General features: G+C 41.2%; 1 protein-coding gene across 1 annotated transcript in view; it reads right to left on the bottom strand.

Moving 5' to 3' along the window:
• Window positions 1-20,890, bottom strand: part of dagla (diacylglycerol lipase, alpha) — a 48,971-nt gene extending 28,081 nt beyond the window's left edge. Inside the window, exon 1 of the mRNA XM_067249500.1 lies at window positions 20,729-20,890. The gene's annotated coding sequence lies outside the window, so the exon portion shown is untranslated. The remainder of the gene's footprint in view (window positions 1-20,728) is intronic.
• Window positions 20,891-27,570: the final 6,680 nt, after the last annotated feature.

The following is a 27,570-nucleotide window of genomic DNA, read 5'->3' as shown; positions in this document are numbered from 1 at the left end:
TCACCTTCTCAGCAGTGCGGATGATACGCTGCAGTCTGCTCTTGTCCTTGGCAGTGGCAGCAGCGTACCAGACGGTGATGGAGGTGATGGCTGAGTAGAAGTGCACCATCATTGTCTTTGGCAGGTTGAACTTCTTCAGCTGCCGAAGGAAGTACATCCTCTGTTGTGCTTTCTTGATGAGGGAGCTGATGTTCAGTTCCCACTTGAGGTCCTGGGAGAGGATAGTGCCCAGGAAGCGGAAGGACTCCACAGTGTTGACTGGGGAGTCACACAGGGTGATGGGGATGAGTGGGGCTGTGTTCCTCCTGAAGTCCACAACTATCTCCACTGTCTTAAGAGCATTGAGCTCTAAGTTGTTCTGGCTGCACCAGGTCACCAGGTTGGCCGCTTCCCACCTATAATCAGACTCGTCTCCACCAGAGATGAGCCCAATAAGGGGTGTCGTCCGCAAACTTCAGGAGTTTGACAGACGGATGACTGGAGGTGCAACTGTTGGTGTACAGGGAGAAGAGCATAGGAGAAAGGACGCAGCCCTGAGGTGATCCGGTGCTGATGGACCGGGAGTCAGAGACTTGTGTTCCCAGCTTAACGCACTGCTTCCTGTCAGACAGGAAGTCTGTGATCCACCTCCAGGTGGAATCAGGCACGTTCAGCTGGGAGAGCTTGTCCTGAAGCAGGGCGGGGATGATGGTATTGAAGGCAGAGCTGAAGTCCACAAACAGGATCCTGGCATAGGATGCTGGGGAGTCCAGGTGCTGTAGGGTGAAGTGGAGGGCCATGTTAACTGCATCGTCCACAGACCTGTTGGCTCTGTAGGCAAACTGCAGGGGGTCCAGTAGAGGGTCAGTGATGGATTTAAGGTGTGCCAGCACCAGGCGCTCGAAAGACTTCATTACCACAGAGGTCAGGGCGACGGGTCTGTAGTCATTATGTCCTGTTGGCCTTGGCTTTTTGGGCACAGGGATGATGGTGGAGGACTTGAGACAGGCTGGCACATGGCATGTCTCAAGGGAGGTGTTAAAGATGTAGGTAAACACCGGAGACAGCTGGTCAGCGCAGTGATGCTTTAGGTAGAATGATGGTTTATTGCACGTTACGCCCAAACCACACCCATTAGTAATGTAGCTACTTGAGACCAACCCATCTTAGATTTGCGCCAGGTGCAAAGTCATTTATCCCGCCAGTATAATAGCAACAGTGCCGGAGTCCCACCCACAAATTTACTTGCGCTATGCGTTTTGATAATTGTGTTTCAGATCGTTAAAATAGGGCCCTGGGACTGCTTTTGTAAGTTGAAATGTAATATTAGCTCTCTAACAGTGTTTAACAAACAGTTTGAAATGAGAAGTCAAACATGACTTCATTGTTGTTAAATCAAAATTAAAAACATGAGTATGTAGTTATTACGTATTGCATTCCAGTTGCCATGAATTGAATATAAAAAAATCTAGGAATACTTTTTATGATGCTTATTTGAAATGATTTTTTTCAATTAACTGAAGCTGATTTTATTTGAATCAAACTAAAACATTACTTAGTTGTTCAATCCATTACAATGTATCAAAGTAATCTATTGCACTGTAGCCTATTCGCCTAATGTGATCTCAAGTGATGTATCCTGTTTTTGATCAATTTACTACTTTTACTTTAAAGATCCCATGACATGCTGTTTTTGGATACTTTTATATAGGCGTTAGTGGTCCCCTAATACTGTATCTGAAGTTTCTTTCCCGAAATTCAGCCTTGGTGGAGAATTACAGCCATTACGAGCAGTCCCACAATGAGCTTTCCTCAGGATGTGCTGTTTCAGTGTCTGTAGCTTTAAATGCTATGAGGAAGAAAGAGGCGGGGCTAACTGCCATGCTTCGGTCGTTTGCAAGCCATAATGTCTCGAGGAAAACCAATATGCTCGCACGGTCGTAGCTCATTTTCTCATTGGTGGGCTAAATTCTCTGTGTGGGCAAAGCAGAGAAAGAGGAGGTAACCTTCGCTCTTATGACGTCATAAAACCAGCATTTTCAAAGCCGAGCGTTTCAGCTTTCATTTTCTCAAAGGCGGAGAAGATTATCCAGGGCTTGGTTGACACCTATCTAAATTTCTAGCCACTAGGGGACCAAAGGCATAGCCTGGCTCTGCCCTCCTACGTACTTCCGCTCAATTTTGATTTTGCTTCTGTACTAGGTTTGGCCATGAGGTAAGTAAGTCAGATGTCTCCGGTTAATTTTCTACCGGCCAATCAGCAACAGCGAGGCTGTCGTGCGAGTTTGTGTTGTAGTTCCGTAATGGCGGCGGAGAAAGATGCGAGCGAAGCCATTCGGTCTGTTGTGGCATCGCTGCCGAATATCCATAAGCTAAAGCCAGAGCAAGAACAAGTTTTGTTGAGTTTTGTTGGTGGCCATGATGTTGTGGCCCTCCTCCCACGGGGTTCGGGAACAGTTTGATTTTCCAGCTATGGCAGCTAGCTCTGTTACAGTAGTGGTGAAGGAATTGGCTAAGGCAAACGCTAGCGATTGGTTATGGCAGATCAGAGTGTCTCTGGGCAGATCCAATAGTTTTAAACTTCAACAGAGTACCCGCCTACAAGGAAGTCACGATTGTCAATGGAGCGAGACCAGACTCTCTGTACAGATGAAATGTACGAGAGTCTGGTTAGGACCAGGCTACCAAAGGCAGGCTAGGGGAACTCATATTAATGTTAAATAACCTCCTAAAGTGAACATTTCATGTCATGGAACATTTAATAGAAACTGTTGACAAAAAAAAACTATTGTATTTGAAATAAAAAAAATATTATTCATATTTTCTGTCATTACTAATGTTGTCAAGTGGCACAACTGATAATCGTAAGGTGGTGCAACCATGTAAAATATTAAATTCAACCAATAAATAATAGGTTAAAGTGAACAAATGGTTGATATATATATGATGTGAATATCTATTGTATTGAGTGCATTCATTTGTTGATTTGTAGAATTATTTTTCTGTCTTTAAATGTAAAATCGGACGCTAAAGATACTAAATACCTGGCTACTAGAATGCAAATATCTTAAATTGTTATAAATACAAAACACCAACTCAAAATAATGTGTTAGGGACTGTAGACACTCTAAGGCAGGGGTCTCCAACCCTGTTCCTGGAGAGCTACCTGCCTGTTGGTTTTTGCTCCAACTACACTCATTTGACCTGATTCTACACTAGTTACCTGATCAACCAGCTAATTATTAGAATGTGTGCTAGATAAGTGTTGGAGCTAAAACCTACAGGCAGGTAGCTTCCCAGGAGCAGGGTTGGAGAACCCTGCTCTTAGGGATAATTGGGGGGGAAAAAAACACTTAAAATAAATAGTAGGAAAATATATATATTAACAAATATTTTGTTGCACCACCTGACATATTTTGGGTGGTGAAGTAAAAAATACAGTAAAAAAGGAATTTAAACACGTTATATAAGTAACAGAAGTTGCTTAAACACACTGTTCCAGATGTTAAAATATGCATTAAATCCATTTTGAAAATACTTTGAAAAATGCTTTTTTTGAAACCTTATTTGTCGTCAGTTTCCTAGAAAATTGGTTAGGCCAAGAGGATGATACATTTTGAGCAGTCTTATCGTCTTGGTATCTTTCTCAGCCTCTCGGTCACAAAACCTATGTGATGTGTTTGTCTAGAAATTTTATCAGGTGAAGTTTAATGGCTTGTACTGAGCAGGAATGGTGTGAGAGACATGAGGTAAGCTTTGATCTCAATCTTTTCAAACTTTCCTTTCTGTCTTTTGCCTCTCTACCTCTCCCACTTTCTGTCTCTCCATCTCTATTTCTCAATCTACTTTGTCTCTGTCTTTCTCTATCTTCCTTTCTCTCTCCATCTCTCTCACAGCCTTGCCCTGGTTGATCTATGTCTTCTTAGTTTGGCCAGGCTTTTTTATAGCTCTTTCATCCCACCACATCTCATCCCAGATCCAACCTTTGCGGATTGCACAGTGACCTCTGCTGTAATCGTCAATAAACCTGGTTGTTAGCTCCATGTCTGGGCAGTCACTGCAGTGACCTCTAGTGAGACGGGGCTGAGCTGGTTTCTCTACAGCGTAATGGATGGTACTCATCAGCGCATGTCTTAACCCCAGAGCATCCGTCCATCTCTATCTCTCTTAACCCTTGTGTTTTCTTCGGGTCGTTCTGACCCATCAGTCATTGTGACCCACCGTCGTATTGCGACAACTTTACCGCATACAAAAACAAAGTGAAGCATTTTCTTTTAACCGTTGGGAAAGAAAATTATTTTTATTTGTTTTTGTATTGGGTAAAATTGGGTAAACACAACGATGGTTCGTTATGAACCTTTGGGTCATGTGACCCGAAGGCAGCACGAGGGTTAAGGCCATCTATCCATTTCCCTGGGGAGAAAGCCTATTGTAGTGCTTTGTGCAGCTGCTGTTGGCAACTGGGGGAATACACTTATACAGTCGTTTTTGTGTATTACTGGAAGTACAGCTGATTATCATGAAGTTTACTGACATCAGATGTCTGATGTCCTTCTTCTCTTTTCTTTTACTTGTTTACTCTGCCAAAATAGATTGAAAATGTGGTTGTAAAGCTCTCTCTTGGAAGTCGCTTTGGATAAAAGCGTCTGCTAAATTAATAAATGTAAATTTAATGTAAATGATGCATGAAAGGTTAAAAAGGTTAGGTAATTCTGTTGAAATGTAAGGCCATTTTGTATCATAAGTTACAATGCAATGTGTATACTTTGCTAACCTGTACCGTAGACCCAGTCCCTACCAAACCACAATAAGTGTATAAGGACTGATCATGCATGCAGTGTAAAACTGTTACATGTTACGTTCGGTATGACATTCCCCCCCAAAAAATATCTCAGGACTTACGTTTAGGGGAAACAGGAAAGAGAAAATACAAAACACTGTCAGAAATATACAAAAACTAGTTAGCGAAAGAACATAGCATTCCGGTACGGAACGATGCACAACCTCTCATTGCAAGCCCCTATTTATACCAACACACTACAGTACAGACAAACCATGGCTGTACTAGAACGCCCATCAATGGGATGGATGTTGTTCCCAAAGTCAAGCTTACATGGTACACGCATTAGGCTGGTTAACCACCAGGACTGGTATTTTAACAAGGTATTGTGTCTTCATCTTTATTCACCTTCATTCATCTTTTCAGGCGAAGAAACAAATAGTTCCTAGGTACTGGCAGATCATACTGTAATTACACAGACTGCTGGTTTCCACTCTAGTATGTTGCTTCTATTTTCTCTGCTGGGAGAGTGAGTCATTTTATCTCTCCCTCTCCCCCCTCTCTTGCCTCCAACTCTGAATTCTACTAACATGTGTTTGGTGGAATGTGTGTGTGCTACAGGCCCCTGCATGCAAGCAATGCTTTTGTGTTCTGCTCAGTCAGTCAGTCAAGTAGCCAACATGGTATGGTGATGTACGTGGATAGTCCCTGTTACATCATAACTCCAAAGATGACATTTTCTCTAGCTTTTCAGAAGTGATGGCTGTCTCTGCACCAGGCACTGGCACACTGCTAAAGTGAGCAGAGTAGAAAAAGACAATTTAAATAAAGTGCTTTCGTTGTGCTACATGTATGACATGTCTTTAGGGTGTAATACTCTTGCTTCTGGTCTGTGGTTAGTGATCATACATGAGACTACATGGACTCAATAAAGCTGCCGAACTGCATTCCTGTTTGTATTCAGGACACATTCTACTGAGAGAAGATGAAGTCATAATACATAATGAATCCCTGCACGTGCTTCTCTATTTTACAGATAGACTCACCCTCCGTCCTCACTCGCTGGCTCAATTCATAGTGCATACATAGCCAGACTACAAACATGCTCAAGCTACGTTACTCTGGCTACTAGCATCAGGTCGACGGGAAGTGGGTCACAATAGCTGAAGCTTCTTTGCATAGCAGTTTTGTGCAAAAACAGATCCTCGTTATTTCCCCTTTGGCCATCTTTTTTTTCTAAAAGTTTTGTTTCATTCATTTAGCAGATGCTTTTATCTGAAACTTATTTACAAGTGGTGCATATTGATACTTCTTCCTTGTCATGGGGAGGCCAATTCAAGAAGGTTTACATCAAAAGTAAATATACAAATCATCTTAGCAAACACACTAAACACAGAGGCCATGATGCAAACCTGCTCCTAATTAAACAGGTTTGTAGAACTATACAGCAACCACAAAACCATCTTCCCACACCATCACCATACGATACTATTAACCTTTGATGCTCTTCCCTGCAAGTCCACAGAGGTTACAGAAAGCTGATAATCGATGTTAGTTTATATGAAGCAGTATATCAGAGGGTAGGCAAAGATGCAAGGAGAAAATGCTTTCTCTGAAAAACGTACTAATAAGTATTGATCGATTGATTAAATACAATTATCCTGTTTCTGCCTCTGTGTTGTTGTAGTTTGCTGCTCGCATTGCTGACATTCCAACACTTCCTCTAACAGTCTAACTGGTGACTGTGCCTCTCCACCTGACAACGTCACTGGTGTAAGAGTGTGCATGAACAGTTAATGTTAATAACAACACAATCTAATCTCTTTATTTAAAACATGGTCATAAACTGTGTATTTGATATGACTGATTCACTATCTGGATAGACACAACGACATACATACAAACACTAACAAAGCCGTACACGTTTTAAATTTATTTTAGACAAAATAAAAAATATGTAGGCTAGATTTATCAAAATCTCAAAATACACACACACACAGGCACATACATGTCAGACAGACACAAAATCTGGCAAACATGCAAGCACATAATACAAATATCACAGGAACGTAGGGAATAGAGAGTGGAGAGAGGAGAAGAGGTGAAAGGGATTGAGTGGGCAGGAGTGGGAGCGAAAGATGGAGAGAGAGGCAGAGGGAGAGTGGGAGTGAGTGGCACATGGCTTTCAGTCTAAAAAAGGATGAGAGAAACACAAAGCCAAGACCAGAATCTGGATTGGCTTGATAAAGAAAGGAGAGTAGACGGGAATTTAGATTTCCTCCATAGTGCTGCCATGATGATGCAGATGCGCATACCAGGTTAAATGGTTTTATGCCTCCTATAAAATATGTATAGTGAACGAGCATGTGGGTAGAGTGAGGATGGAAGGAGAAAGAAATAATTAAGGGATAGAGATGGAAGCCAAGAAGCAAAGACAGAATGCTGAGAAAAAGAGAGGACAGACAAATCCTGTATTGTAGTAGATTGTACCTTACACATAAGACACCATAAGAAGAAACTAGGAGAGAGCAGGAGAGACAAAGGAAAGGGGTGTGTTGCAAGCAGAAGAAGGAAGAGGAATGGAGGGAGTGTGTGACACTGACCTACGGAGACAGAGACTGGAAATAGGAGTCTAAACCAGATGGGTAAAGAAATAGTATAGCAGGCAACAGAGGGAGAGGGTGAAATACTGAAGCAGGGGAAATAAGAAAGATCAAAGATGGAGTGAAACAGGGTCATGGTACACTGCCAAACAGGCCTATCACACTCAGTATCCTCCTTATCAGGCCCCAGTCCTGCTCATACCTCACTCTGCCAGGTGTCGGGCTCACCCACACCCATACACACACACACACCCTTCCCAACACCCACACACAACATATCCTTCAAAATGCGTGCCTACACCAATCCAACTCAGCCCATCCCTTTAAACCTTAAAATATTCACACTCCTATTACCTTCCTATTAGCTGTTCTCTTAACTTCACACTGAAAACAAGTGAAAAGACATGCATGTATACAGCATAACAAATGCTGGATAGTGGTAGCCTATTTTTGAAATTATAGTACTGGAAAGGTTTCTATGCAGTGTCACACATTTTGGTACACACACACAAACAAACACTAGCCCTATTCATACTGTAAAATGTCCATAAAGAATATCCCTTGTGTGTGGTTTTAGACAGCATGCCGAGATTCCCAAATCTGAAGCCTGACGTCAGCATTGGCGACGAGTGTTCGTAGTCCTGTCATGCCGGCTCTCTCTTTAACACAGAAGTAGGTTAGGCTCTGTGACTACCTCCAATGCCAGCGTAATGCAGGAACACAAATGACACCCCATTCCTTGTTCATACTTTGAGGCAGCATAAAGGCACGAATGTTGATTCCTGCCTTGAACAGGCTGTGTAAAGGGGGCTACTGTTGGCTGCAGGGACACAATCAGGGAAAGCAGGTTTTAAAAAAGTGACACATGATGCTATTTTACCTGTGGTTGTGTCTCTGCTATAAACTGCAGCCATAACATTTTGACCACTGACAGGTGAAGTGAATAACACTGATTTTCTTGATATTATGGCACCTGTCAGTGTGTGGGATATGTTCATGAAAGCGGGGCATAAAAGCGAACACTTTGTCCTCAAAAGTGTTAGAATCTGGAAAAATGGGGAAGCATAAGGATTTGAGCCACTCTGACAAGGGCCAAATTGTGATGGCTAGAGGACTGGGTCAGAGCATCTATAACTGCAACTCTTGTGGGGTGTTCTCAGTCTGCAGTGGTCAGTACCTATCAAAAGTGGTCCATGGAAGGAAAAGGGGTGAGCCGGCGACATGGTCATGGGCGGCCAAGTCTCACTGATTCACGTAGGGAGCGAAGGCTGGCCCGTGTGGGCCGATCTAACAGACAAGCTATTGTAGATCAAATTGCTGAAAAAGTTTATGCTGGTTCAGATAAAAAGGTGTCAGAACACACTGACACTTGTGTGTGGAGCTGAGTAGCCATAGACCAGTGCCCATTACAGGGGGTCCACTGACGAAAGCGCCTACAATGGGCATATGAGCATCAGAACTGGATCATGGAACAATGGAAGGTGGCCTGGTCTGATGAATCACATTATTTTACATCATGTGGATGGCTGGGTGCATGTGCATCGCTTTCCTGGTGTACACATGGAACTAGGGTTGAAAGAGTACCGAAACCTATATTTACTGGACCGAATCAGAACGCAAATTTTGGTGCCACTTAAATGCCTAAGCTGTCAATTGAAATATTTGTCCTCTGGTGCTCCGAAACGGACGTAAGAGGCATCATCACCGCACATGATTGCTAGTTGGGTGTGCTTTGCCTTCGGCAAGGGCACAACCTTTGTTCTCTCACATATATCTTATTATTATTATTTTCCCACTCCTAAGGATCAGTCAATATTGGGACTACATAGACAACGGCGGTGTCAAATTGTTCGTCTTGGTCACGATTGCGTTGCTTCTATTGGGATTTACGTTCCGTTGCACGGTTTAGGTTTGAGTTAAGTTTTTGTGGCGAAAGTGAAGCTAACGGTGGCTAACTTGCTAGCCACAGTCACTAACGTCACGAAAACAGCAGCTCGTTAACTTCTGGGAGATATAGCTAGGCTTTACCTAAAACGGACAGACAGCTGCAGAAACACCACAAGCAAAAAAGCTAGGCTGATTTACTATTTTAATTTGTGATGTGAAATGTAATGTACAATATGAGGTGATATAATTAAGAAGTACATCTACTTTTGGAAACAGTAGTCTACTATTTTACTGATGCGTTAGCTAGCATCATGACATTAGCCTCTGTTGCCCGGGCGACACATACGACAGCTGTCTGTTATGCATCCGTTTTCAATCGTTAAAATAAACATTCCTCACAAATACATTTTCGTTGTAGGATTTATTATGACATTAGATTACAAGTAAACAATTTTTGGTGAAATTATCATTACCTGGGGTTTCAAACCAATGTAGCTCACTGCAACGCTGTATGCCAGATAGTCAAGTAAAACAAACATCTCGGAAGCCAAACGGCGACAGAACATGTTCAGAACTCCCCTTAGTTTCCACTAATGAAAAACTTGATTTAACTATCTGACCACCAACCTGAACTTCATTGCCACAGCCTAAACGTTGTCAATCTGTTCATAAAAAAACGTAATTTCTGCGTAAACCGTACAACGGAACGTTAAATCGAATCCAAGCAACGCAATCGCTACCAAGACGAACACAACAGTAACCGTTAGTAGTAGCCAAGTACAATTTACCTGTGTCAGCTTCTCTACAGTGGCGGCCGGGACTTTGCAGAGGCCCTACCGCAAAGTCGCAGCTGTGAGATGTGAGAGAGAAATAAAAAAGTTTAAAAATAACAAAAGCACAACAGCAGCCTATCTGTGTGGCGTCCTGCCGTAACCCGTCGGATGTCACGACCGCTCATTGTTGGCTATAAGCCATAAAAGATCGAAAATCGTTTTCTGTCAAAATTGAGATTTTTGATGTTTTCTATAGTTAACACCCTAAACTTCATTGTAATGTACAAAAAGTATATAATTACTTATGAAAAACAGTTAATTTCAACGGTTTTTAGACATGTCAGATAGCAAGATTTCCAAGCCGTTTCAAATCAAATGCTCAGTTTGCCTGCTCTTTTGAGTGCTGCAGCAGCCCCAAACAACTTATCAATTAAGTCAGGCTGTTAAACTTAAAAATAACTTGCTGAGAAGTTATTAATGTAGCCTATACTTAAACTGACATTTACATTCACGTGATTACGAACAAAATGATTTCCTTTCCATATTCGCCACAGAATTTGAATGAAACGGAGTGGAATCTTTGAATGCAATTTTCTCCCTTATCCCTTTTTGACACAGGTCAACTTTAAAATTATGTAACTTCAGTTGTGATAAAGATATTGTTGCCAGATTCAGGGATTTTTAGACTATTTAGCCCATGTAAGTGGATGAAGATTTGTTACGTTGCCTACATTACGGAAGAGAGCTCATTGAGAGCCCCAAGTTTAAACTGCCAGTATGGCAGTTTAAACTTTGAATTTGTGACGAATCTGGTGATAGAGGCAGACTGATAGGTGAACGCACCGCTGGGAAACCAGTAGGTTTGAAAACCAGTTGGCTTGTAACGCCGGTCTCAACGTTGTTGTTAGAATAAGCTTCAAAGGGGGTTCTTTTCTTAATGAATGAATGCATATGAGTAGGCTAAATGCCTGAAGGAAAAACTTAAAAGGACGTTTAAGTCATAGAGATTAGGACCATTTTTACACCGGTCTGCCAAATGTATTAGTTTTGATTCAAGTATGAGGCTGATGATCACCATTCCCTCTTGCAGGGGAAATGAGAAGACAACTATTTCATTCTACACTTCACTCTTAGTATTTTGAGTTGTAAATGAGCAGAAAAAAATTATGCTTTTAAATCTATGTAATCTTTATAAATAATAATGCATTTTTATATAAAATATACTGAAATATCAGTTGTAAAAATGTCATTAAAAAAAACGGACCCCTCTGCAACCGACGCAAGCAAGCACATCTTACAATTTCCCCAGAAATTGTACCCTCTCTAGTTAAATTATAGCCTGCTGCATTCATGTGGTGTAAAAATCATAAAATGTTCTCAGTCGGGAAATAATTTCACGTGAATGTCGGAAACGTGAAAGTCGGAACACGGAAAGTCGAAGAACACGGAAGACAACAGTTTTGATAAAAAAGCCGTTCTTTAATGTAGTCCACCATTGTTTAGTGGCTCTTATCGGTTCAGGCACCGGAACCGTTTTAAAAAGTATCGATTTGGCACCGGTATCGTATTGTTCTCAAGAGTATAAAAAGCATCAAGCAACCATCAATGTGATCCTCAGTGATGAAAAGCTGAACTTTGAAATCACAGGTGTCATTGTGTCGTCCATCAGAATCACTTCCTCGCTCACTTGCCAATTCCAGCAATGAACACCTCTCATAAACTCTGTTTTAACCAGCAATGCCACTGTAAAGCTAGCTACTTGATGAAGCGAGTGTTTTTTTTGCGGTGTGAGTTTAACCAATTCAACTCAGTTCAGTGTTTCCCAAAGAATTTGATTATATTTGTGGTGGTAGGCAGGGGCGGAAACAGACGTTGTAAACAATAGGGGCTTAGCCCAATCCTATGTCCTAGTATCGGTTTGATGTGAGTGTATATAGGGACTTCTACAATTCATCGCAGAGCGCGCATTCAGAAATATTTTGCATAATTTTGAGTTTTATGTAATATAAACATTATGTTGAACTGTTATATTTGACTAATGTATTTAACTAGGAATAATATAATAATACAGTTTTGGACACATTTGTGCATAGAGTTATGATTACATTGACCTATGCACTTTTGTAAAGCTCTCTCTTGGAAGTTGCTTTGGATAAAAGCGTCTGCTAAATGAATAAATTTAAATGTAATGTAAATGTATGATACTAAGGACCAATCCCAATGTCCCCCCTAAACCTGAATCCTCACAGATTTACTTGACATCATCTAGTAAGTGATTGAGTGCAAGAGGCTGCAAGGGCTCAAAATGCTATGAATTGGAATGAGACAGCACTTTGCTGCCTTGTCGGCAAAATAGTAATGTTGTTGGATCAAATCTGTTGAAAGCATATTTTGAAATTATCATCAAAGGACAAACTACTCACAATTCTGGCTATATTAACCATCAGTGAGCTTTGTGTTTAAACGTATGTTAACTTTTATTTCTAACTATGTTTACGTCAGGGTTGGTTGCTCCTTTCATGCTTGTGTGTTTACCGTTCTTCTTTCTTGTTTTATGAGGAGGGTTTGGGATTTTTTTCTCGCTTCCGGGCTTCCCCTGATAACCCTCATGTTTTCACGTCACAACGCTGTGAATTGTCAGCAATTCCCTTAGCCAAAGTCTGCAAAAATGCAGACTTACGAAAAGGGTGCATAAAGGGCTCAAAATTTCTGCGAAAGAGCCCTAGCACACTTGACGATTTGACAATGGGACAGCGCATGTCCACTACAGCGCCTTCCCACAGTGCACCACGCTCGGGGGGTGTCAGACAGGGGAATTCAGAGTTTTAGTTCCCTAAAAAACTGCCAAAAATGCAGTGCTTGATGGCTGTTAACAATATAGATGTTTTGGAGTTAACTTATACTCTATTGTGCACAGTATCATTGCTGCACCTGTCATAATCTCTGCACACTGGACCCTGTCACCACCATCACAGCTGCCTCCTTCTCTTTCTCAGTCTCCTCATTCCCAGCATCACCTGTGGCTGATTTCAAATGCAGACCAGAAAAATTAAAGGAGACATGACATGCTGTTTTTGGATGCTTTTATATAGGCCTTAGTGGTCCCCTAATACTGTATCAGAAGTCTCTTTCCCGAAATGTATCCTTGGTGCAGAATTACAGCCACTACTAGCAGTCCCACAAGGAGCTTTCCTCAGAACGCGCTGTTATGGTGTCTGTAGCTTTAAATGCTAATGAGGAGTGGAGGGGCGGCACCATGCGCTAATGTTTACAATGGATGTATCGCAATGGCTGTATCCCCGTTGCTGTAAGATGCCTCGAATTTGCCCATTCTCATCTGATAACCCTGGTTTGCAGAGGTACACACTCAGTAATTTCAATGAGGGGAAAGGCGGATATTGTGTGCGCCATAACACCAACAGCAGAACGGTTATCCAAATAACAAAGAAGTGTACAACACTCACGTTACAGCACACATACTTGATGCTATCTACCTTTACATTAGCTACAGTAACTCAGCTGTTAGCTGCAGAGCTAATGTTACAGCCACATTCTAAGGGTAGCAAGCTAGGTAACCATATACATTAAAGCTACAAAATGATATAGCGTTAGTTAACTTACTTGTCCGAGGTTAGTAGCTGGACGAAGGAGAGTTAGTACTGATCCAGAATTTAATTTCAGCAAGGCCAGTTTTGTATTAGCTCAAGTTGAGGAAACAGTCGTGGCTGAAGTGTTTGGCGCAGACATACAAAACAAATGCGCCTACAACAGAAGTTGTGTAGGCGCATTTCCAGAGAACATAAAATTAAGACACTGGGTCTTCAGAGGCTCGGATGAAGGAACTGTAAAAAGATTTTTGTTTTCCTTTGTACATCCAAACTGAGCAAATGTAATGCTTTGTTCGTTTGCAAGCCATGATGTCTCTCGAGGATAAAAACACTTTGTAAACACGGTCGTAGCTCAGTTTCTTATGGGCGGGCCAGATTCTCTGGGTGGGCAAAGCAGAGAGAGGGGATGTAACCTTCCTCCTTGTGACGTAACAAAGAGGAGATTTTCAAACAGAGCAATTGAGCTTTCATTTTCTGAAAGGCGGAGAAGAACACCCAGGGCTTGGTTTACACCGATCTAAAATTCTAGCCACTGGGGAACCAAATGCAGGCTAGGGGAACTCATATTAATGTTAAATAACCTCCTAAAGTGAAGTTTTCATGTCATGTCACCTTTAAGACAATTGCATTTGATTGCACCTTTTTTAAATATAAGGCCAATAAAACCACGTTGAGCATAGATATGTAGCCTATTAGTGTCCCTTTCTCTTGGGCATATATGTTTCTTAATAAAATTAAGAATATATAGAAATGCAGGCACCTGACGTCTCCTACTGCCGCACCTCCAGGCTGATGACTGTCGCTCTCACTAAGTGGTCTAAACGTGTGATATTGTTTTACATTTTGAAGCATTAGTTTTTAGGGATGCTCCGATCTGACGCATACCGATAATTCCCATTATCGGTTTTGATCGGCGTTCTCAAAACGGCCGATCAAACATGGCCGATCAGATGACATAAAATCTGCGAGAATTACTATCAGAGACGTTTCAATAAAACGTTAGATAGGCATTTCAGGCCGCCAATGCCAGTGTGTTACTTGTACTTTTATTAGTTATGTTACTGTAGAATCTTGGTTTCGTAAATTTGGGTCATTATTTGACTTGCTATTTTTACTTTGTCTAGGTCAGAGTTGGCTAACTCTGATAGCGTACAAGAACTCTGGTCGCGTGTAGTATTTAAACAAATATGTAAAACAATCTGTATTCTTGATCTGAGGCAAAGGATCTGTTAACAGAGAATACGGCCCATACTCTTGACCTGGGGAAAGGATCTGTTAACAGAGTGTATGGTTTTATATATACAGACCAGGGGTGAACCAAATGTATATGTTACTTTTAAGATGCATGTTGTTTTCTCTCTTGAACAGAGATCTTATTGGGATTTTTATTTTTGTTTGAATTGTTTATCACTTGTATTATTGTTTTTATTGATTTTATGTAAAGCACCTTGAGTTACAATTCTTGTATGAAATGTGCTATATAAATAAAGTCTTACTTACTTACTAATGGTAAGAAATTATTCTTTAACCTTTAGATGCGTGAGTTCTAAATATTTCCGACGCTTCCACCAGTTTGTTTTCCAAAACGGAAGCTAGCTAGCTTTAGTTAGCTTCCGTTACCTAGCAACCTAGCATAATACTCGTAGCAATGCTACTACCTGCTAGTGTTACTTGTTAGCCTCTAATTGTACATTTTGAAGCCATACTATAACGTTTGTCATAGTTTTTGCCTATCGGAAAATAGTTGGTTGGAATTTTCAGAATTGCACATGTGCGACGTTAGTCCCGCATTCGAACGAAAACAGTCACGGACAGCCACTGCTTTTTGGAAGGCCAAAAGACCTCTTTCCTGCTCTCGCACAAGCAGCACGAGTCTTGCTGTCCGCACCTTGTACAAGTGTAGATAGCGAGCGACTTTTCAGCAGAGCAGGACATATTTTAGATGAGAAGAGGAACAGGTTGACTCCTAAAAATGCTGATATGCTTATATTTATCAAGGCAAATCTTCCAGTGATGCTGCTTAATCAGAAGTAAGGTTTGAATACTCTAGTATCCGAGTGAGTGAGTGCGTGAAGTGAGTGAGTGAGTAAAGGATGTGAGAGTGAGTGAGTGAGACACTATACAGATAGATATACATGTTGTTTTTTGTTTAATTGCTGACTTCCTGTGCACCTTTTATCTTTATTCTGTCTGTTATCTCCTCCTAAATGCAGACAAATTGACTTGAAACTGACTGACTTGAAACATATTGGGTATTTGGCCTGTTTATGTTGCAGTTAAGTTTGTATTATTTTTCCACAGGTAAGCTACAAGCTCCAAGTTCTCTTGAGAGCCTCTAGAGAATGGAATGTTGCACATGTGATTCTATTGTTGTGATTTTTATTTAAAGATTTATATTTATTATTATTTACACATTTTATAGTAAGCGAGAGAGCTTCTTACACTGGAATGTTGCATGTTCCCTGCAATAGAACGGATGGTTGTCAATTCATGATACTCTCTCGTCTCGTAATTTAAATACTTAAAATACAATACCAACAGGGCTCGACAATAACGATGGCCCGATGGCCCGGGGCCAGTTAAAAGTAACGTCGGGACAGTTAAACTAGCAAGTCACTGGCCCGATCGGGCCACTGCAAATTATTGATTGAAAAAAAAATTAGCATTGTAAAAGTTAACATCCTTCATATGTTTTGCTATCTGCTAAATGCATAAATAACTTTGCAGCTCGTGGGGCGAACAGTTGGCAAATCAAGAGTTGAGTAGTGAGTGACGACTGGTTGTCAAATTGTAATTCTCTAATGTGATACATTTTTTTACAACTGGCGCTAGACTGGCGCGAGACAATAAAGTGAAGATGGCAGCAAAGTAGAGCTACGAGCTCAAACGGAGGCAACTTTTTTTATGGAACGAAGATGCACTGTGTCGTCTGTCGTATGTTCCCGTCTAAAGCAGACAAAAGTGGATATTTTTACAGAGGCACCGACGATTTTCGAAAACAATACCTGACCAGCCATGCTAGCAGACAGCACCTGGTTTGCGTGACAGCTAAGCGGATGGTTGACAATCCATCTTCGAGGCCGTTGACCATGCTGGTCAGTTGTCAGGAATTTAAATGTAGATGCCCATCGTGTTAAAGCACGACTTGGCATATCACGTAATTAAGACGGACTAGCCGTTTGTCTCGTTCCCCCAGGCTATTGAACTGCAGCAGAAGAATGGTGTCGACTTGGGTACCTAGTATCATACTGATGAAATGCTATGGAAGCTTTTATATATTAGCATTGAGGGACCAGTTTCAGCCAGCCAGAGTTGTGCAGAGATAGCTGTCAGCAGGGAAGACAGCACGTCATGTTTGAGGTTAAAAGTCAATTGTTTTGTTGACTATTACCTTTTAATTTTTTATCACTAGAAATGTGATTTCATTTGAGTTCTTTTTACATTTAGTCATTTAGCAGACGCAGAGCGACTTACAGTAAGTACAGGGACATTCCCCCGAGGCAAGTAGGGTGAAGTGCCTTGCCCAAGGACACAACGTCAGTTGGCATGACCGGGAATCGAACTGGCAACCTTCGGATTACTAGCCCGATTCCCTCACCGCTCAGCCACGTGACTCCCCTTTTTATATCCAGGATGTGTTTAATAAATGGTTAAACATGTTAACAGAATAACACAACTTATAAGTCTTTGGTTTTGTTGTAACAATGATAAATTACAACTTTTGGAGGGGTGGCCAGTAAAAACTGTCTTGGGGCCAGTAAGTTTCAAACCCACTGGCCCGGTGGGGCCAGTGCCAAAAAATGTTAATGTTGAGCCCTGACCAATGTTGTTAAGAATAATTAATTTCATAAATAATGCTACACAATAAATAGAATGCTTCAATCGACACCGTGATCGGTATTATCGGATCGGCAGATACTGATTTCAGTGATCGGCACCAAAAAACCTGATTGGAGCATCTCTATTAGTTTTGAGTGCTCAATGTTTCTTTTTTCTGATTTTTTCTGTGCCACCCTTTTCTCCTTTTCGCTTCCTCTCCATTACTTTGGAGAAGAAACAAACACGTAAAAAACTTTCAAAACTCTGTAGGCTATTGTTTTGCCCATACTCACTCGACTCACCTCAGCTTCAACTCTGAACCTGGAAGACGGGATGTATTGACCAATCACGGTCTGTAAAACGTATGCACAAATGCACTGTTCAAGTTTTCACCAAGCTCACTCCAGTAAAATGTTTGTATAGTATTTAATGCCGCGCTCAAAGTGAACATATATACAATTATTATAATATTTTTTCTTCTATTTTTTGCATTATGCCGCGGCCATTACTTTGACCGGACGTTCGGGAAATCTCACGACTCTCCCGACGGCCAGTCCGACCCTGCCTACCGGGCACTCAGGGTAACCAGTTGTGTACTAGCACAGGACAAAATTCAAAATTGCTCCTCATTTACATAAAGTTGAGAATATCTCAACTCAAATCGCTTGGATCCAGACCCCCACCCCTCGCTCCTCGGCTTGAGGCAAAGGCACCGGTGGATGTTGGTGGTATTGCATTTACGATTAGGTACGTCAGTTCGTCCAGTTGATTTTATTCGATTAAAGTTTTTCTCGACTGCTAACACACACAAATGGTATGTGTAAGCCATCCTCACAAAACCATTTTGCCAATTCCCAGCAGAAAGACCATGTACCCTAGCCTGGCCCTGCCCTCCTACGTACTTCCGCTCAATTTTCATTTTGCTTCTGTACTAGGTCTGGGAATTCGGCATATAAGTCGGTTTTCTCAAATCAAGTTTTTGTAGGTCCAATCAGCGAACAGAGGGAGTGGCTGAGAACGATGACGTTGATGTAGTTCGCTAGTTTGAATGGCGGCGGAGAAAGATGGGAGCGAAGCTATTCGGTCCGTTGTGGCAACGCTGCAGAATATCCAGAAGTTAAAGCCGTAGCAAGAATAATCCTTGCTGAGGTTTGTTGGTGGCCATGATGTTGTGGCCCTCCTCCCCACGGGGTTTGGGAAAAGTTTGATTTTCCAGCTATGGCAGCTAGCTCCGTTACAGTAGTGGTGAAGGAGTTGACTAAGGCGAACGCTAGCGATTGGTTATGGCAGATCAGAGTGGCTTTGGGAAGATCCAATAGTTTTAAACTTCAACAGAGTACCCACCTTCAAGTAAGTTAACGCTTGTCAATGGAGCGATCCCAGACCCTCTGTACAAATGAAATGTACGAGGGTCTGGTTAGGACCAGGCTACATGTACCCCAGTCTTTAAACACAATTTACCCTTTTTGACACATTACATTCACACTTCTTTGCGAAAGTCTAAACACACCTCTCACTTTAAGACACAATTGTCACCATTATGTCATTTGGAAAACACTGTTTGATAAGTAAACTCAAACCAGCACAATTCAAACACCCTTAACAACCAATTATCCATGTGTAAGCACTAACAAGCAAAAATACTCAACAAGCAATCAGGGGTTTGGAATGAATACAAAGGTAAGCTCATCTGTACTTTGAAATCATGAATGCAAATATCAGAGGAAGAGGCAGAATTGTCAGAATGAAAGGAGGTGAAAGGGAGAAGAAGAGGCAGAGAAAGAGTAAGGAGAACAACAATCTCAAATGAGATCCATGCCACACTCTGACAGAAATCTCTGACAGAACAACCTTCTCCAAGCCATGTGGGCTTGTGGGGACATTGCTGTGGAGTCTTGTCAGGGATGGCTCAGGCATTGAAGGGCATGTTTCCCTGCCGTTTGGCTAGAGAAAACATTGCCTGTGATGTTGATGCGCGGTCCGTTTTGCGATCTCGCTTGCTGCACTGTGCTACTGAGAACTTTCCATAGAAATTAACTAGGACGCCATCTTTAAAGACCTCCATAGCTTGGTCTAGTTATATAGGTCTATGTTGGTTCGTGTTGGGTCGCTTTCCACAATGCACCATGCAAGCGATGCGCCTGGCTACATTGAAAATGAATGGAAAGCATTGCGTTGCTCGCATGGCGTCGCTGTAGTGGACATGCACTGTAAGCCCTTGCAAACTTAGCAAGAACGTGCCTCAAAGTCTGTGAGGGTGTACATAATGTATGGGAAACACTGCGGTTACACTACTACAACTTTTGTTGAACTGCTACAAAACAACGTGTTCCTGATGGCCCGTTCAGACAGAAAAAGGGAACAAGGTGGACACTGGTTGGGTTATCCCAGAGGTCTGCTCTGTGTAGCCTGCACTGCTGATATGGAGAAATTGCTCTCCAGTGGCCTTGCTTAAAGCAGAAAATGGTATATCTTGGCCAGACCAGTACACAGAGCTGTAAGTGAAAATAAATGCTGTAGGTATGGTTGTAAACGTGGCATGTAAGCCTTCATGAGTGAATCCTGGATGTGAAGGCCTAAACGCTCACAGCCAGAGGAAGGACACACACAGACAGAGAGGAAGGTGCTGGGGCTCTCTCAGTGACCAGGACTGACTGACCAGTAATTTCCCTCTGTTGGACCAGCTAGGCCTTCAGAAACACAACCTTAGCATTGTTCTCTTCTATGGCCTCTCACTCTCTCCCCTCCCTTTCACACAAACTCTTTCACAATAGGAAGATGTATTGTAGTAATTCATAACATCTTACCCAAACTGCAAATGCATGGGTGCATGTAAGCACTAACATGACCTTTTGTACTGTAACCAAAATACTAAATACAAATGTAATTGTCTTCCATCTTAAGAACCGGATTTTGTAAAAAAAAAAAAAGTGACCTAAAGCATTGAGCAGAACTCAATTTATGGGAGTAACAGGTTACTCCACTGCCTTGGAATCCTGCATGATGTTCATCATTATGTAGATTAAACCTGACATGCCCTCTTATCCTCTTATATCTGCAGTGGTCAAATATATGTGCGCTTATATATGCAGTGGTCAAAAGGGACAGGGTCAAGAAGTTCAGAGTATGTTTGGGGAGCATACAGGAACATATTAGAGTTTAAAATTAGCTGCACTTCCAGACAACATGGCATAAACGGATTCATGCTGTCAAATGGCACTTTAACACCATCGCTGCACAACAGATTAATTGATCTTTGCCTAACGCTAAAATACTCACCTGTGTTGTTACGATGCCGTGTCAAGAACCACTGCATCGGTTCCGATTGCTCTCCCATCCTACGGTTGTCCACCTCTATTTCACCCCGACTCCAACAGTGGTCGAGGTTCTATCGGGATGAAACCGTCCAAACCACCGCGGTGAAAATAACGCCTATTCTCACCGTGCCGTAGCCTGTAGATCACACGTATCCCAATGAATCGATCGAAGTCCAGACGCCGAACATCAAATGACAGGTTAAACAGGAATCCAATGATACAATAAAATACAGCGCCTGTACCGTCAAACAGCGCGCACGGTCACGATCGCTTTCAGTGGAGCTGTTTGGTATCCTTCTATAAATTGCAACACGTCCTTGATTTCTGTAATTCGTTATCTCCACTCCACTGAGTGTGCCTGGGAGTGCGCCCATGCAATCTTTCATACGGTCAGTCAGCCTCTACAACCCGGGGGTACACACATTTGAATGCAGTGTCTAACATTGCTGACAACCGACTGGACTCCTCCCGAACCGAATCGGTGCAGCTAGAGCGGCGACGGCATGTCCTGATAAATCTGTTGTTATAAACTCACCCCCCTCTGACCTGAATTTTCTCCCCGAAAAGATACGTCGTTACTATTCCCATTGCCTATTCCCACTTCTTCGGATCAGAACCCGATTCGCCTCAGCGCTATTTGCGTAGAGAATTTACGTCACCTACAACTCTACGATAAAACGGGTTGGATTTACGTTTTTCACGCAAGCCTGGCAGGTTTTGAACATTGTGTATACCGTTGGAAATTCACGACAGCTGGTAAATGCGCGACTGGTGGTTTGTGAATATCAAGGAATCTCCGAGCCGGAGAGATTGGGCGTGGAACCGCGTCATTTCCTGATTTTTATACACTTTAATTAGATAGGTGTGTGCCCTAAGTGACGCTATTATTACCGAAACATATTTTAAAGGTAACCCGCACTCTGTTAAACGCGTAACCAGGACGTAGGCATATAATGCACAGGCCTTTATTATAGTTAAATGACAACATCTGCAAGCCTTGGATGAGGGTTCATCTGGCTGGCGCCATTCATCCTAAAGTGCTTAAAATAGGCTTGGCATATTTACCAATGAATGACTCCAACTTTCATAGCAGCCATACAACAATTCTTTGAATTAATTAGACCTCACTGCATAATCAATTTAATTTGTTAAAATGTACCTATGTCTGCTGTGTCCATTTTTTCCAATTGTGTTTAGTGCACAGAAATACCACTACTTGATTGACTATACTGTATAGAGAAGCTATTCTGCTGCTCTTTCCAAGCAACTCATGCTAACGTTTCTGTTGCAATTAGCAGATGGAATTATCATCTTTATGACAACTACGCCATTATTACTGCTCTGAGGGAAGGTTTCATTTCAGGTTTCACTGTATTGCTAAAGAGTTGGATGAGCAGTATGTTGAGTAGTTAAAATATGCCACAGGAAAGAGAAAAACATTCTGTCTGATTAGAACCACCTCTGCTCTTGGCCTCTTAGAGTACATTGGTAGCACAGATAATTTATTCACTGACCAATTTAGGCCATGAGAATACACTAGTGCTAAAAAGAGAAATAAGGAACACATATACACGTCAACAACGTCAACAACACACCCAGCAATCACATAAATCATCAAGCATTTCTAGGTTTTCAACAATGACTTCACACACATCCATGCACATCGATGCACATCAGTACCCGAGAAAAATCAAGGCTCACAAAATAGATCAACAAAGCTTTCAATTTAATTCTAAACATACACGTAATAACATTTCACATGTAGAAAATAATAGCAAGAGCATAAAAAATTTATTTAAGCTTTGGACAAAAAGATTCACTAAGAAGTTGACAGACAACACACTCCCATACGAAACTTTAAATCCCCCCTCTGTATCCATACCAGATGGTACATCCCATTCCCTCTGCTCCTCTCTCTCCTCCCCTTTTTTACTGTGCCCTCCATCTCTCAGCTCTCATTTGCTTGTTCTGAGGACATTTGCTTGTCCTGCAGACTCCCTCCCGGTAGCAACCTCTTATCTCCATCCACCTTGTCATCTCGGCAGTACTACTGAGGAGTCCAACAGACCTGCTGGGTAGGTCTTCAGCTTCTCATACTCTTACCTGAATCCCTTGATGTCATAATGGTATATTGGTCTTTAATTTATTTTTTATTTTTTTATGGCCTATTTACAGCTTGCATCCTCTTATGTTGCAGCTGCATACCAAATCCTTTGATTCAGTCCCACCCAATCTCTGTCTCTCTCTCATTCTCTCTTTCATTTCATTCTTTTTTTTCTCAGCCGGTGTTTTTTGTGTCTTTGTGGAGTAGTGCCTACTATGGTGCTGTTATCCTTGTTCCTCCCCTCCATCTTGTCCTCTGATTATAGTACATACTGTATGACTCATGCAGTTTTACACAGGAAGAAAAATAGATGTATACTCATGTCCAGAACAAATGGTGTTTCATTTGAACCCTTCTGTCATAATGCAGGAAATATGCATGTCACTTCTGTATGCATCTATCGTCTAGGCTCTTTTGTAACTGCTGCTGTTGCGTAGCCTGTACCTACATCCCCCATCTCCTCCTTCTGTTACAAAACTAGCAGATTTTACCATGAGGAAGCTGAACACAGGAAGCTCCCAACTGGAGTTTATTTCACAGCTGTCATTCTGAACACCAAACAAACATGGATGAGCAGTGGGCGTCTTTCATCCATCAAGGTCACATGGGAGCCCTTGCTGACCTGAAGCAGCCATTCCATCCTGTCACTGTGCTGTGAAGAGATTGTGTTAACGCTCCCAGCGTAGTTTAGTCACTGTCACATGTCGATGTAATAACACAAGAGAGACCCATTATGGCAGATAAATGGTCTGTGTATGTGATTTTAATTTGGGTGATTATCTGTGTCTCTGTTTGATGTCAGTCCACCAGTAAAACAACAGTGAACTCCTGAGAGAGATTCATCCACTGCTTGACCTCGTCCTATGGAAACCAAGGCCAAGAGCGGGGCACCCGTGCCCAAGGGTGTCCCTAAAGCAGAGAAGAAGGATCCTGTTGCCCCCCGTAAGGCAGACCCTGCCCCAGCTGCCCCAGAGGTCGAGAACCCCCCTCCTCCCCCCCAGGATGGAGCAGCAGAGCAGGAGGCGGCGCCAGAGGGTGGCGAGGAGGAGGTGGCTGCCAGCACAGACTCTCTAGAATCCCTGAAACCCTTTTTGATTGGTGGAGCCATCATTGCTGCCGGGGCCATCTTGCTTGGAGTGCTTCTATTGGCACGGAGAAATTAGAACCAACCCTTTGTCTTCGTATGCTATTGGTCAATGGGTTAGCTGGTCACTTACTGATGTGTGTAATAATAGACTATTAAGGCTATTTGGTAGAGATGGGGAATGGGGAGCCACTGTGTTGATTGTATTGCTTCCAGTCTGACTTTGCTTGTAGTGAATATACCCATATCAGTGACGTTTTAAATTAAATATTTTGGTCCCTGATGGCTAGATAATGCCAGTATACTGCATGAATTTGCTCCACCCATGTGATTGCACCATCTTACTCACACTGGTGCACAGACTTCAGAAATCAATAGAAGTCAATCATATAGTAGATGCACACTCAGCAATACTGAGCTAATTTACCACTGCCTTACAGTACATCAACTGGCTTGACCTATTTAATCGGATTTGCACATCAAAAGAGAAACACATTCTTAATCTCTGTATGTTTTTGCACAAGACATTTGATTTGGTCCAATTTCGATTGGCAGTCCCTTCTCTCTGACATTTCACACTAAACACTTGCAAGTAATAACAGTTGAACACAGGATGTTGAATTTTTCAAATCAAATTAACATTGTCTCCTTATCAACCCTGTCTGGTAGTGGAGTGTTTTTGACAGTAATTTATGGTTGTTAGTGTTGACCATTTCCCAGTCAAATATCAGTTTAACCTTAATTTTCTGTCTGATAACAGTTAAAGAATGTCTGAAAGGCTATCTGATTCAGGTCATCTATATGTCAGATGCTGGATTACTGAGAGGAGCACATACAAATACATTTAGAAACTAAACTTATTGCCAAACATGTGCTGTTTTTTAGTGGAGCAGAGGCACACTGTGACCAGATGTCATCAATATGAAAAGCTTGGTACTCACAACCTCACCACACATACTATACAGTAAACAACATGTACAGTAGACAGGTTTGGTAGATTAAAGACACACTCTCCTGTCTCCAGAGAGACAGAAGTAACCTGGAACTTCATCATTATGGAATATGGAAACATCCCCAATTGGAGTCATAGTTAATTCTATAGTTTGTGTTAAGAGTAAAGGGTGCATGTTATAACAATATATTGTTATACTGTATAATTATTATAATGTTATGACGTAGTCTAATATTGGCATTTATTTTCAAATTACTGTAAATTCATTGTAATATATGTATAAATTATTCCCCAAGAGATTACATAGGTGGAATACAAAAAGCTAAATCTATTCTCCACCATTGACATATCACAAGTTTTGAGGGTTATGTATGATATTGGTGTGTTATTGAATATGACAGTTAGACCAATATTATTCTTATAGTTTATATCTTTGACAATCTACTAATCCCAGGAGCAGCATTTTAAAATGACATCACAATGACTCTCATCAATCTAAAGTAAATTGCAAACCAACACAGTTGTATTTAGTACAAACTTAAGTTATGCTTGAGGATTATCACAACCTTATAGCTTGCGTTATGTCAAGTACTACATTTGAACACATTAGTCCAAACATCCTGCATGAATACTAGCCTTTAGTTTAATATGATGTAGTAATCACCCAAACAAAGCAACAGGCGTGTTATGCCAAATTACCTTCACATTTTACTGTATAACATACAGAATTAAACAAAAAAATCTCTTATTTTATTTTCCTTTGATTCAAGAGCGTATAAATGCAATAATTCCGGTAGGACTCTTCATTTCAGCACATGTTTGGTAAATCTGTAGCAATTAAATTGATCAGCAGGATCAACAAGGGTGATGATGACGAGGGTGATGATAATGGACATGGAATATGATGATGATGATGTAGCCTATTCTTGATATTCCCTGTTCCATTTTACACACTCTCTTCCTGGCCCCCCAAAGCTCATAATGATAAACACAAAAAGGAAATGGTTCCCTTGTAACTACAGCTGACCTGTAATAAAGACAATGAACCAGTCAGCATACATATGAGTGTGTCTTGTTCTGTCCACCAGTAGAATAAGGGTTGGACACTATTATACAAACATCTTTAAATACATAATTTATTTGTCTTTCTTCGGAGTAGTCACTGATTTAATATGAATAGAACAGTAACAGTTGAGCTGAAGAGCACATTTCCTTGAAATGGGAATTTTAGGTCAGAAGTTTGAGAAAGATGAGAGCAAGGCAGGCCAATTTACTGGCCAGGAGGACAGAAAATCTATTATAGTAGGTCAACTAACCAAACCATACTTTTGGTTGATTTATCATTAAAATACATTGGTTCAACACTATAAACACTACAGTACGGGGTTCTAAATTAATAGACGATGCTCTTATATATATATGTAGGTACGGTGATACAGGATAAACGTTAAATGTAAACAGCACAAATCATTTGCATTTTCACAAAAAGAAGGTTTACCGAAACTCCAACTGTGTTTTGAAAAGGCTATAGAGTCTTCTTTGTAATCTGGTCAAGATTGGACCACTTAATGTAAATTGAAAAAGTAATTCGTTATAGGCCAACTTTTAGCTACTGGTAAAAGTTACATGATTACGTCACACAGTAGGCCTACCAGTCAACATTCGTTCATCATGACCAATTTAAACTTTCAAGACATTTTCACCAACTTAGTTCAACATAAATATCCACAAAGTTTGTGATGTTTGGATGAACCGTCACCAATTTATGGCTAAATATGAGCCAGGGGCCATGCACATGTTTGGAACTGATGGCGCCACCGATCGATTTAAAAATAGTTTTGCACAAGTGGTCAATTGCCAAAAGAATAGCAAATCAGTGACATTGAATTTTAAAAGGCATTGAATACTTAATTTTGACATTTAAACACCACCGAATTTATAGCATCAAAATATTTTACTTTGAAAACCATACCTGAATTTCTTGGTTTTCAATTCACCTCTTAAATATGTATATGTGAGTTTATTTCAACGTTTAATAACAGTTCAGATGCAAAAATTCAAGGTTCGGAAATTCAGGCTGCGCAAATTCGAAAGCTAAAATTGTGTTCAAAGAGGTATATCCGAAATAATTCTAGTACTAATAAAGCAATACTCATCATGATAATAACATGTAGCATATGTCTATTATGAGGAGTTGTAAAAAAAAATTGCTTCACGAAAAAAAGGCGGAAAATCCATTGTTGCGGATTTTATGGTCCAGAGGCTGTTTTTGTAGGGCATGTGGAGTTGGACTGTATCCATGTCCTTTTGAAATGTTTTTATTTTATTTTTTTACATTAGTTATACCAATTGGGCTCATATTTGTACAAAAATATTTCCACACAATTTCCAATCAATGTGCAACATAAAGTCTGTACCATTTACCATCTCACAGGAATTTGCGAAAGGATTATGAAGAAATTTTTTAATAAATCAGCACAAACGCCATATGGTTTTGAATCCCTAACTATTTGTGCTATTGCAAACCTGTAATCCTAAATATGTGCAAATTCTCTTAATTTGACCTGCGTTAAATAACAGTACGTTTGCTAACACTCTAAAAGATGTATACTCTGAACATAGCTTAAAGTGTCACACTATAATGTTTCCCCCAGTTCCATGCGC

The sequence above is a fragment of the Osmerus mordax genome, chromosome 13, assembly GCF_038355195.1.
Source record: "Osmerus mordax isolate fOsmMor3 chromosome 13, fOsmMor3.pri, whole genome shotgun sequence".
Taxonomy (NCBI): domain Eukaryota; kingdom Metazoa; phylum Chordata; class Actinopteri; order Osmeriformes; family Osmeridae; genus Osmerus; species Osmerus mordax.
Note: the sequence above shows the minus strand (reverse complement) of the source record. Positions and strands in the feature narration are given on the sequence as shown.